Source organism: Tachyglossus aculeatus, chromosome X2, assembly GCF_015852505.1.
Source record: "Tachyglossus aculeatus isolate mTacAcu1 chromosome X2, mTacAcu1.pri, whole genome shotgun sequence".
Taxonomy (NCBI): domain Eukaryota; kingdom Metazoa; phylum Chordata; class Mammalia; order Monotremata; family Tachyglossidae; genus Tachyglossus; species Tachyglossus aculeatus.
The window spans coordinates 5188021-5204471 of record NC_052100.1 but is presented as its reverse complement, the minus strand read 5'-3'; positions in this window follow the sequence as shown (position 1 = coordinate 5204471).

Here is a 16451-nt window from a genome sequence, read left to right as displayed (position 1 = left end):
CGCCCCAGAGGTGCGGGGCAGCGGGCGGGCACTGCCTGAGGGGCGCTGCATGTTGCCCAATAAAACCCGCTTGAGGATGACGGCAAGGGCATCGGCCAGAGTCCCTCCATCCTGTCTCAGGACCACAGGAGCCACGCGGCGACATCGCGGAGGGCAGGGGGCCCAAATGGCTCCCGCCGCACACCTGACTGGAAGCGCCCTGAGGACAAGGCCTGAGTCTGCTGGCTACCCTGACCCTCACAAGAGCTCACTCGGCCTACAGCCCTGCACGCAGCAGGTGCTCTCCTCAGAGCCCCCAACTGAGCCCAGGAGGGACCTTCAGAGTTGGGGGTGAGGGGGTGGGAAACGGCCTCAAGGTCACCCGTCAATGGCCCAGGGCCCACAGCCCCCATGCTGCAGAGAGGTTTTATGTTTAGGGGAAATGCCAGTGGGACTGGGAGGCCAGACAAAATGACCGGAACTGAGAAGTTACTCAGGAGAAGCCCTCTCTGCCCAAACAGCAAACTGGGAGTTGGTGGTGCCTTTGGCCCTGAACCCAAAAGCTGCCTCACCTCCGATGCCCCACTCCAGGGGCCCAGAAGAGACCCTACATTTACAACACAATAATAACGGAAACACCACACCTGGGGGCCCCCTGATCCAATAGAAGGCGACCAAGGGAGGGGGTCTGGCCCTTCCCCTCTGCCCCCCGACCCCGGGGAGCCCACAGCAGAGATGAGGTGGCTACACAGCCCCTGACACAGGGTCTGGGGTGGGGGTGGGCCCTGGCCTCGGAGAGGGCAGGAGAGTTAGAACGGAAACCTGGCGAGCCGTGAGCCATCGTGACAGCCGTGAAGAGCAGAGAGCTAGGCCAGTGAGGGGTCCCCCATTGTCCACGCCGGGTAGGGGGACCCCGGGACAATGGGAGACGATGTGAGCCGCCTAAGACGAGCAGATGGTGCCCGTGGGATGGAGGGTGAAGGGGGGGGTCAGAGGTCGGAGAGAAAGTCAAAGCCCTCTGGGAGAAAGGTGTTTTTGTTCCCACTGCGAGCAGCTGGAGGGCCCGGGGGCGGGGAGGAGATTGGTTGTTGCTCCAGGAACTATTTCCCCCACGGTGTGCCCCCGGAAGGGGTGTCCGGGCGCGTCTCGGGGGGGCCCTGCTGCCCTTGGCAAAAGCAGAGGAAAATGGACAGGGGGCCAAGGGAGAGGAGGTGAAAATGAACCAATCCAACATCACAGAGGCTCGTGTGGGGAAACCCAAAGGCGGAGCACCCCCTGACCCCAAAGGGGGGCCCAGGAGGCCAGTGGCCCCGTGGCCCATTATTGCACCTCAAGAAAAGGCCCTCCCCTTTATAGTCCACTGGGTCTGGGGATGCCCACTCCCAGAAGGCTAGACCCCAGTCTGGACAGCAGATCTCTGGCACTAGGGGGGTGGGGAATAAGTCCGCTCAACACCGCCCGAGGACGGTGACAGCTCTGCATGGAGTGCAAGCTCCTTGAGGGCAGGGATAGAGCTTTCTAACTCTACGGTCCTCTCCCAAGTCTACAGTACAATCCTCTGCCCACAGTGGGTACTTGGGAAATACAAGGAATTGATTGACCGATGGACTGGAGTCCCCTATGGTCGCCTTTTGGGCCTGGTCGGATGCTCGCTCTCCACCACTGTTCCTCACCCATCCCTCCTTGGCTGTCTGCCTTGGGACATCCTCCTCACCACCAGGGAGTGGTCCGGAAGGTGGAGGACCTCCCCCAAGCTGCTGCCGCCCTGGTTCTTCGAGACCACCCCCCTCACTGCCCACCACTTTACTCCCCTCAGCCGTCCCCCGCTTCCCCCGGCTCTGCCTTCCACCCTGCCGGCTTCTAGTCCACCCAAGCCTCATGAACCACCTCCCTCCCTCAGTTGGGGTCTCTGCCCAGTGGGGCGGGCAAGGTGGCATTTTCCCTCAGGGTGCTGGGGGTAGCAGGGAGAGGGGTATTTCAAAGTTCCCGGTTCACCAGGCCTTTGGACCAGGAGGGGTTGGTTGACAGCCAAGTCTGGAGGAAGATCCCTGGGAACTGAATGGCTGACAGCTCACGGGAGAATCCGGCCGGGTGGTGAAGCCGGGACGGGCCGGCCCTAAGCCGATGCTAAGACGAGGGGACAGAGGGAGACACGAGTCCTTCGGGACCCCGACTGGCCTCGCCCAGTGGTTTCTCAGGAGCCGGCCCAGGGCCCGGGAGCCAGAAGCAGGATGGGCAACCCTCTTCCCTCCTGCAGTTTGCAGGAGCAGCCGAGCAGAGGGCTTAAACGGCTCCCTGACGAGTACAGCAGTCTTGGCCAGGACCAATAGTAACTGGACTTGGCCGGGCACTGCACCTCGAGCCCAGTGCCCGTGATGTTGGCCGGCTAGAGGTCACGAGTGTGCCAAGGTGCTAGGCATTCCCTGGCCCAAGGGAGGTGTGACTGTAGTCCGCCTGGCCGGGCATTTCCTACGCTGATTCGGGTGGGGGTTAGGTTCCCGGGGCTGGGAGTCAGAAAACCCTGGTCCCAGCCTCAGCTCTCCATATTGGCCTGCTTGGAAGCTCCCTGTGGGCATGGAATGTGTCTACCAAGTCTGTTGCATTGTGCTTTTCCAAACACTTAGTACAGTGCCCTGCACACACTAAGCGCTCAGTAAATGAGAAGTGGCGTGGCCTTGCGGACAGAGCCCGGGCCTGAAGGTCCAAAGGACCTGTGTTCTAATCCCGGTTTCACCACCTGTCTGCTGCATGACTTGGCAAGTCATTCACTTCTCTGTGCCTCAGTTACCCATCTGCAAAACGGGGATTAAGACTGAGCCCCTTGTGGGATAGGGACTGTGTCCAACCTGATTAGCTTGCATTTACCCAGCACTTAGTACAGTGCCTGCATATAGTAAGAGCTTAACAAATACCATAAAAAAATATAATGCCACTGATTGACCTGAGGCAAGGTCTTAATGGCTCTGGGCCTCAGTTTCCTCACCTATAAAATGGGGCTAAGTGACCAGCTCTCCATACAGTTAGACTGCGAGCCTCGTGTGGGAAAATGGCAGTGTCTGAGCTGACTATATCCTGCCTCTACCCCAAGGTCCAGCACAGTGCTTGGCCCATAATACCACAGTTGATATTTATCCTGAGGGGACCGTGGGGGATGTTGGAAACCTAGAGAACCCGATGTGGGAATCAATTGATCAATCAAAGGTATTTACTGAATGCTTACTGTGTGTAAAGGCATCTATTAATCGCTTACTGTGTGAAGCGCACTTGGGAAAGGCGAATACAACAGAGTTGGTAGACACGTTGGTAGAGGGGAGACAGGCGTTAAAATAAATTATGGCTATAAGCAGAAGTACTGTGGGGCCAGCGGTGGGATGAACAGAAAGTGAACATCCAAGACCCACTCCATCCAACTGGCCTGCCCAATCACTGTCCAAAATTTAGTTTCTGGTGAATTCAAAATGCCCAGCGAGACAGCACTCTGCCAGCCGGGCCCAGCCGGGCCAAGGTTGGCCAAGGATGGCTGCCGACTCGCTCCTGTCCCTTTCTCTCCACCCTGACCCCGGGAGGGGCCGCGGCCTAACCACCGGCCACCTGCCCAGAGTCGCTCGTGAACTCGGGCACTGAGGGGAGGAGGGGGGCATCTTCCTAGAAACCAAGGTTTCTAAGGCCCTCATCTCTGAACCAGTAGTCTCTCAGGAATCATAATCGGCCAGAGCTTAAGGGAACAACGGCTCCAGAAGAGGAAAAGGTCGGGAGAATTCTCGATCCCTGGAGGCCAGGCTGTGTTCCACCTGATTGTCTTGCATCTCTCCCAATGCTTAATAAAGTGTTTGGCAAGTACTAAGCGTTCAACAAGTGACACCATTATTATAATTGTAATTATTCTTCGGTGGCCCCCACTCTGCGTCTCAGCAGCCCTTCTGTTCCCGCCACTCTGGCCGGGGACGAGTAAGAAGCTCCCATGGCCACGCCACAAATGAGTCCTTCCCCGCCCTACATCGGCCCTGTAATGAGCTCCCTCTGGGTTCCGCTGGGGGAGGTTCGTTGCCATGCAGCTTAGCTACTCTGAAACAGACTCCGAATCCAGCCTCAGAGAAGGTCGGCGTTAGCGAGGGGAGGTGGGTCCTCTTCTTTCCCAGCGGAGGCTGTGGCTCGTTTCGGAAAATTCACAGGCCCCAAAGGTTCGGTGCAGACCGCACCCCAGCCTGACGGCTCTCCAGCCTCGAGTCCCTCCGTGGACGCTGACCCTCACTGCCCCGTAGGACTGTGGCTGTAAGCTCGTCTCTAGACTGTACACTCATTGTGGAAAGGAATGCGTCTGTTTATTGTCATACTATACTTTCTCAAGCGCTTAGTACAGTGCCTCGCACACAATAAGCGCTCAGTAAATACAACTGAACTCTAACGAAGCCGCTTCCTCCCCCTGTGACTCCTCCGTTGGCCCGGCGGTGAACGGTGGAGGGGAAGGCCCCGGGTTTGTTTCGGGAGAAAGTCCCTGAAGAGATGGTGGGGTGGGGGGAGGCCAAACCAGGAAGCCGGTGCAAACCTACCTGTGCAAAGGCAGACAAGTGCATTAAGGGGAGACGTAACCAAACTCCTATTTCCACTGGAAAAGGGGGGGAAGGGGTGAAGGGAGACACTGCCCAGAGTTTCTCTAGAGGGAAACAGGAGGCACAGACACAAGGCTTGAGATTCCCTGAGGGAATGAGGGTTCGGGCCACCTCCCGCTTCAGAAGAACACTGAGGACTGTCTTCTCTTAATAATAACTGAGGTATTTGTTAAGCGCTTACTGTATGCCAGGCACTGTACTAAGCACTGGGGTGGATACAGGCAAATCAGGTTGGACACAGTCCCCGTCCCACATGGAGCAATTTTACATTTTATAGGTGAAGGAACTGAGGCACAGAGAAGTGAAGTGCCTTGCCCAAGGTCACACAGCAGACAAGTGGTTCTTGCCAACGCTCAGTACAAGCGCTTGGCACCTAATAAGAGGAACAGTGGTCCCTCCTGGGGACAACTGCCGTTTTCATTCATTCACGTGGGCCTGCCTCCTCCAAGACAGCAGAAGCCCCTCGTGAGAGGGGACCCCATCCTGGGCTTCTGTTGCACTTTGCCAGGCACTTAATACAATGTGTGGCCCACAGTTGGGGCTCAATAAATACCACGACCACTACACGGGGCGGGGACTGGTTTTCAACCCTCCCGCTGAAAGTCATTCGATGGTACTTATTGAGTGCTGCATTGCACTGAGTGCTTGGGACAGGATAACTGTATAAAATTGGAAGACAAGATCCCTGCCCTCAAACAGCTTACGGGGGAAGACAGACATTAAAATAAATGACAGGAGAAACGGCAGGGAACATGTCTACCACTTCTGGTTTACTGTACTCTCCTAAGCGCGTAGTACAGTTCTCCGCACATAGTAAGCACTCGATAAATACGACTGAATGATGAAAACGGGCACGTCTGTTCCAGGAGGTGGAGTGTCTCCCTAGCCGTCCGCCCTAGCAGGGAAGAGCGGAGGGGAAGACAGGGGGCACGGAGTGGGAGAAGCCAAGACCTGATCCGGGTTCAGAGCTCGTTGGCAAAGGGAGAGCCCGTGGCCTTACCTTGGGTTGAACAAAGGGGCAAATGAGAACTTTTGCAATCTAGAGCACAACTGCCTGGTTTAAGCTCCCATATGCAAAGTTCTCTGGCTTACTCTGAGGTGGGTTTGCAGGGTGCTTGTCTAAATAATGACAGGGGAGCTGGGATCCTATCTATATTTTAATATCTGACACCCCACCCCACACACACACCCACCCACCCGACAGTCAGCTCCTTGAGATCAGGAATCGTGACTACTAACTCTATTGGACGCTCCCAACCACGTAGTCCGGTGCTCTGCACAGAGGAACCACTCAATAACAATAATAATTATTGCAGTTGTTAGGCACTCTGTGCCAAATGCTGTTCTAAGCACTAGATACAAGTTAATCAGGTTGGACACAGTCCCTATTCCATAAGGGGTTCACACTGTTATCCCCATTTTCCAGATGAGGTAACTGAGGCCCAGAGATGTGAAGTGACTTCTCCAAGGTCATACAGCAGGCATGTGGCAGAGATGGGATTAGAACCCAAGTCCTTCCGACTCCCAGACCTGTGGTCTATCCACTAAGCGACCCTGCTTCTCAATAAATACCACTGATTGATGACCCACTCTGGGAGCGGATCGCGAGGTACAGAGAGGAATCACTGAGTGCCACAGAAGAGGATAGAGAGAAGACTCTACTGGACACTCCCAAGTGCTTACTACAGTGCTCTTCCCGCACTAAGTGCTCATTCAATACTACCAACTGGTTGACCGACCTTCTTTGGGGGCAGACCCCAAGTTCAGAAGGGAATCACTGAGCACCCCGGGGGAGGGCACAGAGAAGGCTAACAGGACGCTGCTGAGCAAACAAAGAGTCGGTTGATCGTCAGATCGTCATGGAGGAGCCGAGCAAAAGCGTCTCACCCACAAGTGGGAAAAGCGGCCTCTTGAGTCATTTCGAACGAGACCGGGCAAAGCGAGTGCGGGAGGGTACCCCAGAGGGAAGGCTGCTGGGAAGCCAGAGGGGAAAAGGGGGCGGGGTGAGCTAAGGGCCCTTTCCCCATCTCAAATTCCTGCTCCACGCCCCCCTCGATCCTCCCGACACACCCTGCCCAGGGTGCCCAGAGCCTGGGGAGTAACGCAGAGTGCTTGGAACAACAGAACCGCCTCTGCATTTTTCACGTGGGGATTCCCACCCCTAACCCCCGAAGACTCTGAGAGCGGCTCTGCTTCTCCCCCACCCTCTGGGACTCTGGGAGGAAGGATGACGGTGGGGTGGGGAAGGAGGAGAGGGGTGCGAGAGACTGGCCTGCCACGGAGACAACCTGTTCCTTTCCGATCTTAGCCACAAGCCCAGCCAGGCGACTTGGGCAGCATGGATGGAGCAGGGATGAAGAGCGGTGAGCCGACGAGGGTGAGGGGGTACCCTGAAAGCAGGCCTGGCAGGTCTGCAGAAGTCACAGACACGGGTGCTGCCATTACTTATGGGACTCTGCCCAGCTCCACTGGCATCACTGGCACCCTCTCCAGAAAATGCCAATGGGGGAGAAGTGGGGTCATGGCTGGGTGCTGCCAAGCCGCTCCAGAAAGCACCAACTCTTAAGCCTTCCTCCTTCCACCCTCGAGAGGCGACGATGGCCTTACCTTCCAGAGGCGGGAAAATAGTGGGGTTCAAGGAGGACACCCCCTCTTATAATAATAATAACGGCATTTATTAAGCGCTTACTATGTGCAAAGCAATATTCTAAGCGCTGGGGAGGTTACAAGGTGATCAGGTTGTCCCACGGGGGGCTCACAGTCTTAACCCCCATTTTACAGATGAGGGAACTGAGGCAGAGAGGCGACTTGCCCAAGGTCACACAGCTGACAATTGGTGGAGCCAGGATTTGAACCCGTGACCTCTGACTCCAAAGCCCGTGCTCTTTCCACTGAGCCACGCTGCTTCTCTTAGACCTGATAGTCAAGCGGAAGCAGAGCGAGGCGGCGCACTCCTCATCTGCACCCCAGAATCTCCCCGGCACTTAAAAGCCCCAACTTATTCCCCATGTGGGCTACGGGGCAGTGGGTTCTCAGTCCTGAATCAATCATATTTATGAAGCGCTGTTTGCATGCAGAGCATTGTACTAAGCACTTGGGAGAGTACAACACAGCAGAACACCCCTGCTTTTAACAGACACGCTTTTCTCGTGGCCACCCCAAATGCCCTCTGAGCCAGGAGGCGACGCTGCCTGCAGAGAGACCCCCACAAACATCTCCGCTCCACGGGGAAAATCTCTTATCGAAGACAGGCGACGCTGCCTGCAAAGAGACCCCCACAAACATCTCCCCTCCACGGGGAAAATCTCTTATCAAAGACAGGCGACACTGCCTGCAAAGAGACCCCCACAAACATCTCCCCTCCACGGGGAAAATCTCTTATGGAAGACAGGCGACGCTGCCTGCAAAGAGACCCCCACAAACATCTCCCCTCCACGGGGAAAATCTCTTATCGAAGACAGGCGACGCTGCCTGCAAGGAGACCCCCACAAACATCTCCCCTCCACAGAGAAAAATCTCTTATCGAAGACAGTCGCATACCCGGGTCTCTAAAGAGGGGCTTGCGTTCCCCTTTAGCAGTAGTAGTAGTAACAGTATTTCTTAAAAGCTTACTCTGCTCAGAGTCCTGGAAAACGCTCACTTTACCACAACACAGCTCTCCAGACTGTCTAAATGAGACTGCCACGGCCCTGCCTATTGGCAGCCGGAGGCCTCGCTCTGAAAACGTCCATCAAAGCCACCAGGAGCTCCACCGCCGAAAGATTCATTCATTCATTCAATCGTATTTATTGAGCGTTTACTGTGTGCAGAGCACTGTACTACTAGGCGCTTGGGAGGTAGAGAAGCAGCGTGGCTCAGCGGAAAGAGCCCGGGCTTTGGAGTCAGAGGTCATGGGTTCAAATCCCGGCTCCGCCACTTGTCAGCTGTGTGACTTTGGGCAAGTCACTTCACTTCTCTGGGCCTCAGTTTACCTCATCTGTAAAACGGGGATTAATCAATCAATCAATCAATCGTATTTATTGAGCACTTCCTAAGCGCTTGGGAAGTACAAGTTGGCAACATATAGAGACAGTCCCTACCCAACAGTGGGCTCACAGTCTAAAAGGGGGAGACAGAGAACAAAACCAAACATACTAACAAAATAAAATAGAATAGATATGTACAAGTAAAATAAATAAATAAATAAATAAATAGAGTAATGAATATGTACAAACATATATACAGGTGCTGTGGGGAAGGGAAGGAGGTAAGATGCGGGGGGTGGAAAGGGGGACGAGGGATTAAGACTGCGAGACCCCCGTGGGACAACCTGATCACCTGGTAACCTCCCCAGGGCTTAGAACAGTGCTTGGCACACAGTAAGCGCTTAATAAATGCCATCATTATTATTACTATTACAAGTTGGCAACACACAGAGACGGTTCCTACCCCACAGAGGGCTTACGGTCTAGAAAGATGCGAGGCTTCTGCGGAACAGAACACATTTCTAACCCTCCGTCCGTTCCCTCGCCTGTAAAACGGGGGAGTCTATCCCGGTTCTCCCTCCTCCTCCGGGCTCCACCTCGGGGCTTGGCACGTAGTGGGAGCTTCCCGCCGCCTCCCTCTTCCAGCCCGTGGCATCCCGGGGCCCGTGCCCACCTTGTCCCTACGGTTCGGGGGCAATTCCTGGGCAAACCTGAGAGGAAAGGCCCCGGCCTCCATCCCTCCATCCATCCTTCCGCTGGTTCTCAAATCTCTCCCCGCGTCTCACTGCCCTTCCCAAAAGCGGCCTGCCCTGCTCCTCGAATCATCATCATCATCAATCGTATTTATTGAGCTCTTACTATGTGCAGAGCACTGTACTAAGCGCTTGGGAAGTGAATCATCATCATCAATCGCATTTATTGAGCGCTTACTGTGTGCAGAGCACTGTACTAAGCGCTTGGGACGTGAATCATCATCATCAATCGTATTTATTGAGCGCTTACTATGTGCAGAGCACTGTACTAAGCGCTTGGGAAGTGAATCATCATCATCAATCGTATTTATTGAGCGCTTACCGTGTGCAGAGCACTGTGCTAAGCGCTTGGGAAGTCCAGGTTGGCGACATAGAGAGACGGTCCCTACCCAACAGTGGGCTCGCCGTCTAGAAGGCCCTGACAGGGCGGTTACGACAGTAAAATCGGCGTGGCCTGGCGGGGAGGCCACGGGCCTGGGTTCGAATCCGGCCGTCGCCTGCCGGGTGACCTTGGGCGAGTGGCGGAGCTCCCCCCCCCGGGGCCCGGTCCTCGAGGGGAGAGGCCGGTCCTGGCGGAGTTGGGGACGACGCCGACGACCCGGAGGAGGAGGAGGAGGAGGAGGAGGAGGGAAGGGTCGGGGGTCCGCACGCCGCCCTACCTGAGGGGCCTTGCCCGGTTCCGGCTGGGCGCCGCCGCCGCCGCCTCCTCCGTCCTGAGGAGGCTCGGCGGGGCTCGGCGGCTCCGGTGCCTCAGGAGGGGGAGGAGGAGGAGGAGGAGGAGGGGGAGGAGGAGAAGGAGGAGGAGGCGGCGGCGGCGGCGGCTCCTTTGGCTGAGGGGAAGGCCCCGCGGCCCGCTCCCGCCGGGCCCCGCCACCGCCACCGCCCCCGGCCTTGTTCCGCCTCCGTGTCATCCTGGGCCCCCTCAGGCGCTGCTGCCGCCGCTGCCGCTGCTCGCCGCCGCCGCCGCTCCGGAGACAGGACAACAGCCAATATGGCGGCGCCCGCTGCTCCCTCCCCTCCCCTCCCCTCCCCTCCCGGCCGATGCCAGGGGGTTAAAGGTCAACGCGGCCGCCTCCCGCCCTGCTCGGCCCGCCCTCCTCAGGCCGCCGCCATGATAGGGCTGAGGGCTGAGGGCTGAGGGCTGAGGGCCGCCCCGCAAGGGGAGGGCGGCGAGGGAGGGGTGAGGAGGGAAGTGGGAGAGAAGACTGAGGAGGGCGAGGGAAGAGCGTGTGGAGGGAGGAGGGCGAGGGAAGAGTGTGAGGAAGGAGGAGTGGGAGGGAAGACTGAGGAGGGAAGAGTGTGAGGAGGGAAGTGGGAGGGAAGACTGAGGAGGGAAGAGTGTGAGGAGGGAAGTGGGAGGGAAGACTGAGGAGGGAGGATGGTGAGGGAAGACTGAGGAGGGAGGGAAGTGTGAGGAGGGAAGAGTGTGAGGAGGGAAGTGTGAGGGAAGACTGAGGAGGGAAGAGTTTGAGGGAAGACTGAGGAGGGAGAAGTGTGAGGAGGGAAGTGTGAGGGAAGACTGAGGAGGGAAGAGTGTGAGGAGGGAAGTGTGAGGGAAGACTGAGGAGGGAGGATGGTGAGGGAAGACTGAGGAGGGAGGGAAGTGTGAGGAGGGAAGAGTGTGAGGAGGGAAGTGTGAGGGAAGACTGAGGAGGGAGAAGTGTGAGGAGGGAAGTGTGAGAGAAGACTGAGGAGCATGAGGGAAGAGCGTGAAGAGGGAGGAGAGTGAGGGAAGAGTGTGAGGAGGGAAGTGTGAGGGAAGACAGGAGGGGGAGGGAAGAGCGTGAGGAGGGTTAGGGAAGAGTGTGAGGAAGGAGGAGTGTGAGGAGGGATGTGTGAGGGAAGGAAGAGTGTGAGGAGGGAAGTGTGAGGGAAGTGTGAGGGAAGACTGAGGAGGGAGGGAAGTGTGAGGGAAGACAGGAGGGAGGAGGGTGAGGGAAGACTGAGGAGGGAGGGAAGTGTGAGGGAAGAGTGGGAGGAGGGAAGAGGGTGAGGGAAGAGTGGAGGGAAGATGGTGAGGAGAGAGGTGTGTGAGGGAAGAATGAAGAGGGAGGAGGGTGAGGTGTGTGAGGAGGGAGGAATGTGAGGGAAGAGTGTGAGGAGGGTGAGGGAAAACCGAAGAGGGAGGAATGTGAGGGAAGACTGAGAAGGGAAGAGTGTGAGGGAAGCAAGAGGGAGGAGGGTGAGGAGGGAGGGGTGTGATGGAGGAGGGTGAGGGAAGAGGGTGAGGAGTGGGAGGAGGGAGGAGGGTGAGGGAAGAGCGTGAGGAGGGAAGAGAGGGAAGACAGGAGGGAGGAGTGTGAGGGAAGATTGTGAGGAGGGAGGAATGTGAGGGAAGAATGTGAGGAGGGAGGAGGGTGAGGGAAGAGAGGGAGGAGGGTGAGGGAGACTGGGAGGGAAGAATGTGAGGGAAGACTGAGTGACTGGTGTTCTAGACCAGAGACAGGATGTGGGCAAGAGGTCGGCAGCGAGATATATGAGATCTATTGGTTGATTGATTCTCTGTGCCTCAGTTCCCTCATCTGCAAAATAGGGATTCAATTTCTGTCCTACCTCCTTAGACTATGAGTCTCATGTGAGGCCTGGTTGTCTTATATCAACCCCAGCGCATAGTACAGTGCTTGGCATATAATACTATGCAGCGTGGAGGAGAAGCAGCGTGGTTCAGTGGAAAGAGCATGGGCTTTGGAGTCAGAGGTCATGGGTTCAAATCCTGTCTCCGCCAATTGTCCGCTGTGTGACTTTGGGCAAGTCACTTCACTTCTCCGGGCCTCAGTTCCCTCATCTGTAAAATGGGGATTAAGACTGTGAGCCCCCGTGGGACAACCTGAGCACCTTGTAACCTCTCCAGCGCTTAGAACAGTGCTTGGCACATAGTAAGTGCTTAATAAGTGCCATTATTATTAATAATAATAGTATTTGTTAAATGCTTACTATGTGCCAAACAGTGTTCTAAGCACTGGGATAGACACAAATTAATTAGGTTGGACAAGGTCTCAATGTCTAAGTAAGAGGGAGTAGGATTTAATCCCCATTTTACAGATGAAGTGATTATGAAGTAATTGAGGCACAGAGAAGTTAAGCCACTTGCCCGGGGTCAAACAGCAGGCATGTGGCAGAGGTGGCATTCGAACGCAGATCCTCTGACTCCCGCCAGGTGGGTTTCTGGCATTGTTCAATAGGGGCTGCTGCCGAGACGGGAACCACCTCCACACAACCTCCTTCCCACGGGGCTCTCAGGAAACCTTGAATCCCAAATCCCATGTCCAAGGGTGGCCCTCACTCCCCAGCCCCTCCTCCTCCCAGAATTTCCAGAACTAGTCCAGGCCCGGGTGAAGGGTGAAAAAAATCCCAAAGCATTTCTGGCCATCTACCTCCATTTCTACATTTCAGGAACTCCCTCCCCTACAGCCTCTAGACTGTAAACTCGCTGTGGGCAGGGAAAGTGTCAACCGACTCTGTTCTCCCAAGCACTCGGTACAGTGCTCTGAACACAGTAAGTGCTCAATAAATACAGACGATTGATTGATTGATCTATCGATCAATCCCCCTCCGTGTCTGGAAGACCACCGCTCTCACTACCTTCAAGGCCCGCTGAAATCCCATCTCCTCCAGGAGGTCTTCCCCAATTAACCCTCTCATCTCATCTCCCTACCTTATTTCCCCACAACTAATAGGCACTTGAGTCCTCACCACCTAAGCTCTTTGGAAGTCACTCCACCCTCTCCCACCACGGCACTTATGTATTCACGTATATACTCAGTTCCTTCCCCTACCTATAATTTATTTTAATGTCTGTCTCACCCTCCCTAGATTATAAACCCTTTCAGGGTAGGGATTTTACTTACCTACCAACTATTGTGCCTTCCCAAACCCTACAGAGAGTAAGTGCTCAATAAATATAATTGTTAATAGGGTGGTCCTGAGAAACAACGTGTGGCCTGCTGGAAAGAACTCAGCCCTGGAAATCAGAAGACCTGGATTCTAATCCTGGCTCCGCCAGTTGCCTGCTGTATGACTTTGGGCAAGTCAACTTATTCTCTGTGTCTATTTCCTTATCTGTGAAATGGGGATTCAAAGACCTGTTCTTCTGTTCTACTTAGACTGTGAAGCCCCAGGTGGGACAGGAACCGTGTCCAAATGGATTATTTTGTTTTTCCCACGGCACTTAGAACAATGTTTGGCACATAGTAACGATGATGGTATTTGTTAAGCACTTACTGTGTGTTCTAAGCGCTTAACATTATTATTATCATGGAGGAGCATTTAGAAAATCAAGAAATCCTGGTATCCCCGTTCTCAGACTGTGGAAACTGAGCCTGGGAAGCAGATTCATGAGAAACAAACATTAGGGAGGAGGCACGAAAGCCAGACCCTCTGGACTCTCCCACCCCTCGAGTCTTTGCCCCGGCTCCCTCGCCCCCATTAATGCCTTCCTGAGCAGCATGGCTTAATGGAAAGAGCCCAGGCTTGGGAGTCAGAGGTTGTGGGTTCTAATCCTGCCTCCACCACTTGTCTGCTGTGTGACTTTGGGCAAGTCAGTCACTTCGTCTGTAAAACGGGGATTAAGACTGTGAGCCCCACGTGGGACAACCTCATTACCTTGTATCTACCCCAGGGCTTAGAACAGTGCTTGGCACATAGTAAGCACTTAACAAATACCATCATCATCCTTCCAGTTTGATATCAGGCCTCTGGATTGCTGGGTTTTGTGCCTCTCCCTGCTTACTGTTCTGCTAGCTCTCTTCCTCCCTTCAAAGCCCTAATGAGAGCTCACCTCCTCCAGGAGGCCTTCCCAGACTGAGCCCCCTTTTTCCTCTCCTCCTCCCCATTCCCTCCGCCCTACCTCCTTCCCCTCCGCAGAGCACTTGCATATATATTTGTATAGATTTATTACTCTATTTTACTAGTACGTATGTACTATTCTATTTATTTTGTTAATGATGTGCATAGAGCTTTAATTCTATTTGTTCTAACGACTTTGACACCTGTCTGCATGTTTTTTTGTTGTTGTTGTCTGTCTCCCCCTTCTAGACTGTGAGCCCGTTGCTGGGTAGGGACCGTCTTTATATGTTGCCCACTTGTACTTCCCAAGCGCTTAGTACAGTGTTCTGCACACAGTAAGCGCTCAATAAATATGAATGAATGAATGAATGAATGAATGAATGAATATTTGTACAGATTTATTACTCTATTTTACTAGTACGTATTTACTATTCTATTTATTTTGTTAATGATGTGCATCGAGCTTTAATTCTATTTGTTCTAACGACTTTGACACCTGTCTACCTGGTTTTTTTTGTTGTTGTCTGTCTCCCCCTTCTAGACTGTGAGCCCGTTGCTGGGTAGGGACCGACTTTATATGTTGCCCACTTGTACTTCCCAAGCGCTTAGTACAGTGCTCTGCACACAGTAAGCGCTCAATAAATACGAATGAATGAATGCAATTGCAGGCACCACGGTTTCCCGCTTGCTTCCTCTACAGCAGGGGTCACGGACTCGAAGACCCAGGCTGTGAGACTGAGGCTGTGAGACAGCGCTTAGTACAGTACTCCTATGCACATAGTAAGCGCTCAATAAAAACGACTGAATGAAAGGGGCAGGATAAAACACGCGCAAGCATTTCCTTCTGAAGGCTTTCTAGCCTTCCAGGGCAGATGGAGGGAGCCGCCCAGGCCTGTCCGGCCCCGGAGGAGGAGAGGAAGGGCTCTGACATCTGCAGGAGGGCCGCATTACGTAGGATCCATGCGGTCAGCGAGTCCCAGCGCTTAGAACAGTGCTTGGAACGTAGTAAGCGCTTGTTTTGTTCTCTGTTGTCCAGTGTTGGGTAGGGACCGTCTCTATATGTTGCCAACTTGGACTTTCCAAGCGCTTAGTACAGTGCTGTGCACACAGTAAGCGCTTAATAAATACGATTGAATGAATGAATTAACAAATGCAATCGTTATTATTCCCTCTCCCCACCTCGGGATCGCGGACCTGGGGGTTGCCTAGGCCGGCGACGTCTCTGGTTGCCCGCGGCGCCCTCCCCGTCAAGTAACGGAGGCCGGGGACTACCGGGGTTGAGTGCGGGGAATTCTGGGAAATTGAAGGCCAAGTGGTCCGGGAAGCTGTTAGGGGTCAACTGTGGGATTTTTAGGAGGTGGAGCTTCCCGGGGTCTCCCCCTCGACTCACCTCAGCACAAGCATTGTGGCCAAGTGGAAAGAGCCTGGGCCTGCCCCAGCCCCACAGCACCTATGTACAAATCCATAATTTCTAGTACTGTCCGTCTCCCCCTCCAGACTGAAAGCTCACTGCGGGCAGGGAATGTCGGCTCTGTTGTTATACCGTGTGCTCCCGAGCGCTTAGTAAAGTGCTCTGCACACAGTAAGCGCTAAATACCATTCGTTGCTTGATTGAGTGGGAGTCAGAGAAGCAGCGTGGCTCAGTGGAAAGAGCAAGGGCTTTGGAGTCAGAGGTCGTGGGTTTAAATCCCCGATCCGCCAACTGTCAGCTGTGTGACTTTGGGCAAGTCACTTAACTTCTCTGTGCCTCAGTGACCTCATCTGTAAAATGGGGATTAATACGGTGAGCCCCCCGTGGGGCAACCTGATCACCTTGTAACTTCCCCAGCACTTAGAGCAGTGTTTTGCACATAGTAAGCGTTTAATAAATGCCATTATTATTATTATTATTATTATCCTGGCTCTGCCGCCTGTCTGCTGTTTGACCTTTGGCAAGTCACTTAAGCTCTCCATGCCTCAGCTGTAAAATGGGGAATCAATGCCTATTCTCTCTCCTCCTTGGATTGTGAGCCCCACGTGGGACAGGGACTGGGTCCGACCTATCTTGCATCTACCCCAGCGCTTAATGCAGTGTTCGGCACATAGGAAGTGCTCAACAAACATGACAATTATTAAGGGGGAGCAGCCAAGCTCACTCAGGACCTGCCGCTGCAGCCCCCGCAGCCCTGAGGGCTTGGAGTAGCTTTGAAGGACTATGGCACCAGCCTGTCTCATAACCGGTTTGCCTAGATGGAAGTTGCTTGATGGGGGGGGGACTTCCTCCCATCCCTTCCCAACAGAGTGATCAATCAGTCAGTGGTGTTTATTGCACACTGACTGTGTGCAGTGTACTGTACTAAGCACTTGGGAGGGTGCAGCAC